This window comes from Cryptomeria japonica, chromosome 3 (assembly GCF_030272615.1).
Source record: "Cryptomeria japonica chromosome 3, Sugi_1.0, whole genome shotgun sequence".
In the NCBI taxonomy this organism is placed as follows: Eukaryota; Viridiplantae; Streptophyta; class Pinopsida; order Cupressales; family Cupressaceae; genus Cryptomeria; species Cryptomeria japonica.
In genome coordinates, this window is record NC_081407.1 from 731,493,956 (window position 1) to 731,498,890 (window position 4,935).

Below are 4,935 nucleotides of genomic sequence, written 5' to 3' on the forward strand. Positions count from 1 at the left end.
TATATAATAGTTTCTTTTTTTGTATCGGTATATTGCTTCATTTAAGATTCATGAATTAAAAGTTAAATTCCTAGTTAGGCAACTAAATAAGAGGAGTTGAAACAAAAAAAAACTAGCAGCGTTCGGTATCTATGGTGCCTCTGGGTCACGCTTACGGGTAATGTTGTTGTGTTGAACTACTGCACTTAACGCCTAATAAAGCTGCAACAACGACGTCTGTGGCATCATCCCTATAAAATACTGGGGATAAATAAGGGTCATTTGGAAGTTAAAAATCCAAGGGGGGGTAATCCCCTTTGGATCGATAATCTAAAAAGCTAAACCTTAAATAAATTTACATCCGCTCAGTTAAACCTTGGAAAACCCCATTAGGGTTGGTTGTGTGTGACATTTTTGGAATTTATTTATCTTGATGAATTTTTGGTGGATGATAATGGGTCAAGGGTGACACATATGATAGGAAATGGGACTTAGTTGTTTTAGGCCACAAGCAGAAGGCCACCTTGAGCCTTTTTCCTATAGAGCTACCATTGTGGGTAGCAACCGCAGAGAAACTGTCTCGAACATTGACCCTAGAAAGGGTTGCATACCCACCAAACAGTTTACATTAAACCATAGTTAAAAACCAGAACTACATACTTTACGCCTTTATCCCGTGTTGAAACGGGTATTTAGGCAGTCTAGGGATGGAGTTGTCCCTTGTACTTAGACATTCGAGGATGGGGATTAGGATTTGGTTATGGGTGAGTAGTTGGTTCTTGAATCTCCTTGGTCTTTTAATCAAATGGTGCAGATAATGCTAATTGGAAGATTAAGATTAATTTAATGTATACTTAGAAGGAATCCCGTATGGATTCGCTTGACTTCCCAAGGCTTTAGGCTGAATTCCGAGGTGGAGCTCAAGCTTATTTAATTATTTTCTTATACTCCTAAAGACGACGACGTCGGTTCATTCCTAGTAGGGGAGTGTAGTCTTTAGAGAGTGGCTCAGGACCCAGATGGTCCCGATGAGTCTAAAGTCTCTAGCCAGAGCATATCCTATTCTTATGAATAGATGCCTACCTCGTTTGGGTAGATGCCTATCCCGGATTGGATAGATAAAACCTCTTGTCCCGTATGGACAAATGCCTAACCCGTATGGTTAGATGCCTAACCCACGTGGTTAGATGCCTAGTCTCGTATGGATAGATGCCTAACCCATATGGTTAGATGCCCATCCCGGTTGGATGGATGCCTATCTCGTTTGGATAGATGTACCTGAGTATGTTATTGAATCAAACACAATTAACAATAAATGATTTCAAAAAAAAAATAGACAGAATTTTTGGGTTGAGTGGAGTGGGTTATTACACTATAGATGCCAGTATTCTAGGAAACACATCCGATGAAAACTGATGACATATATCATCCTCATCTAGACCAGGATGAAATGGATTATAATTATTAAAATTGATGAGATTGATATATTTGGGGGATTTTAATCCTCTGCGTGTTTATTGTAGGATTACATTGGGAAAAACATGCTAGAAACATCTAAAAATATGTGGAAATATGATTGCAACATCATGATATTGAAAATTCATTAGTTGTACCTATGAGATGAGAGCTTGAAGATGTAAAAAGGGTTGAAGACAAAATCTAGAAGTTGAAAGAAGAATTGTTTCTTATGCATCTAATTTGAAGCCTTGTTCTTACATATTTTTTTGTTTTGACAATATTCCAACTCCTAATTTTCTAATGAAGATTGAAATTTCATGAAAATACATGAGTAGAAGTTAGACTATGACAAAAATGATTAAAATAGTGAAAATAAATTACATGTACCTCTTGATGATAAAAATCAACCAATTATAACTACATATTAATATTTAGACTTGAAAATGGAGAACTAGGTATTGCTAATGATGAAATAAGGCTTCTACAACCACATAGCTTATCCAATCATTTTCTTCTTCTTAAAATCTCACATTATCATCCCACGAGTTTAGGAAGGAGGATTATTGAAGGAATCATTGGTGAAAAGTGAAATAATCTCAAGAAATTATTGTTGCCACCATTATTTAATACCCATGAAAATTGAGAAAAGTTATTTTTAGTTCCTACCAACAAGCAGGTTACTTTTGCATTTGTTGAATCAATTTACTTTTTAGGCTGACCAATCACATTGAACAATTTAAACATATTTCTTTGCTTTCCTATAATAGAATTTATGAACACATTTTATGGTTTAAATATTACTATTCTTCTATTTTTCTATTGGCTTATCATGGAAACAATCATTATTGTAAAACTTAATTTTTTAATTTTTTTAAATAACTCAAATTATTTTAAGCTATCTAGAGAGCCTAGGCAAATATTTTATTTGAGTACATATTAAATGCACAATATTGTGCATAGTGAAGATGAATATGAAAATGTCTACTTAAGATTAATTCCCATTTAATGCATATTGAATGCATAATATTGTGGTGCCCAACCTTTCATGTCATTCTATCATATTTGTAGGTGAACATTATTCTATCCAACACATAGGTCTACTGTAAATATTCAGGTGAACATTTTGTTTTTGTTATAAATTATATATTTTTAATTAGAGGATTGCTATGAACAATTTTGTTTTTCATTCATTTTCAGATAGCTTGCTCTGTAGTTTGAATGTTTGCTCTGTAGTTTGAATATTTTGGAGGATTAGTTGTTATGATAAATTAGAAAAGATTTATCTCTCTCTTTGGACATTCTCAACCTCTCTATTTAGGTGTGCATGAATGGTCATTGGAATTTTTGCATGAATGGTTATATGAATTTTAGCCACCCTATTTACTGTGTAAATTTTCCTGTTATACGGTTACTGTTTTAATGCCCCAGAACAAAGTCCATGATATTATACAAGGAATCAATCAAAAAATAAGCTGATGCATACCCAGTGAATATCATAAATGAGAAAACCCCCTTCAAAATTGAAAGTTATGAAGCCAAGCTTCTAAAACTCATAAAACATTTACAATGACAAATAGTGTGTTCATAAAATTTATCTATACAATAGTTGAATGAAATCATTAGGTTAAAATTTTAACATAATATGCATGTATTTGAGTGCATTTTTAAGAATAGAAAGAGCCATTAACATATGTGATTTTCAATAATGTTACAAAATGTAAGTTAAGAGCTTACTCCTTTCACAAATTCTTCTCCTGCATAGATTTACCTCATAAACTTTTTTGTCGCAAAAATATGTGTCCCAAATGATTTTTTTTACCAAAACTCCTTCACATCCCAAAATGTTCCCAAGTCAAAAAAATTTCCTCAAAATCATGGTAAAAAATCCCTAAAGCAATTGTTGTAAAGTTTGGCCTGACAAATGAAAACCTCAAATGGTGCGAATCTAATACTACCAAGGCTAACAAGAGCTATATGACCTCCACCCACACATTGGTGGCCAATATATCCTGAAAATAATTCAATTAGCAAAGATTCCGAAATTTGACACAACAAACCAGGGGTAACATGTCCGACTACATGTATTTCTCTCTACCCAACTTAAATCTTGAGCTTTCCCTCTTGTCCACATGTAACTCTCTACCGCGACACTTGTTAATTTGGAGCGTTGTACAAATATTCCCTTTTTTATCTCCTTTGATACCTTCAATGCACTCCTATGTAGAATTTCAACATATGGCTTGTTTCATTAACCTTAGTTTTTAATGATATTTAATAACACTAATTTTTAAAACATTGACCACAAATACAGTTGTTTGTTGATTCAATGTTTACTCTTAATGATATTTAATAACACCAATTTTAAAACATTAACCATACATATAGTTGTTTGTTGATTCAATGTTTACAAAAATTAAATCAATGTCAAATATAATTTTTTTTGTTTTGTTTGCAAAGCATCAACTTCTTCTTTTCTTACTGTTTCATATGACTAGAATTTGTAAATTAAATTAAAAAGGGCATGTTTTATTGGAAGCACCCCAACAATAGAAGTGTTTACATCCAAGTATTCAACACTCATGTGACTATTGTATCATAATAACTGTACAATAATTGGCATGCCCACGTCTTATTATTCAACCCAAAAATTAGTTTTGTAGATAAGTGGGTACTCGTTACAAGTCTTTTGCCACATAAACATTAAATATACTAGTATCCTTCTTTTTCTGTCTACAATATATTATACATTAAAAGACCGGCTTCTATTTTTTATTTTCTTGAAAAATGCTGGATCCAAATTAACACCAATTACAAACACTATAAATGCTAAATCATTGAGTGCAATAAAATTGCAAATTACATAGAATTGTAGTGAGAAAGAAAATGAAGACTTTCTTTTTCATTAATAATTGATTGTTAGTGTCAACATTAATCAAAGCTATCTCTGAAAATTTCTCTCCTACAAACAAATCATAATTTATTTATGAACTCAAAATTCATTATCACTCATAAGAAATAAATGCATTAGAATAACTACTATAATAGATACAAAGAATCATATTTATAGTATTACAAGTTTAAAAATCAATTTTACATAATAGAAATCAAACACCAAACACCCTATATTTTATCCTATTTTGTTTGAAACTTAATTTAAGTACTTAGTCAAAGAGAGTATGTACAAATGTTTTCTGTAACTTGACGGTTTATATGTACAATAGTTGAATAAAATAATTAGGTTAAAATTTTAACATTAAAAAATCTTCATAAAATTCATAAAATTATTCAAAGTTAAGTATCCACACATTAAATTTATTCAACTCCTGTATTCATTTAAGCATAGTTTAACATTTATACATCTTCATAAAATTATTTAAAATTAAGTATCCACGTGTTACATAAATTCAATTCTTGCACTCATTTAAACATTTATTTGTACAATAGTTAAATGAAATCATTAGATTAAAAGTTTAACATTAAAAAAATTTATATCATATT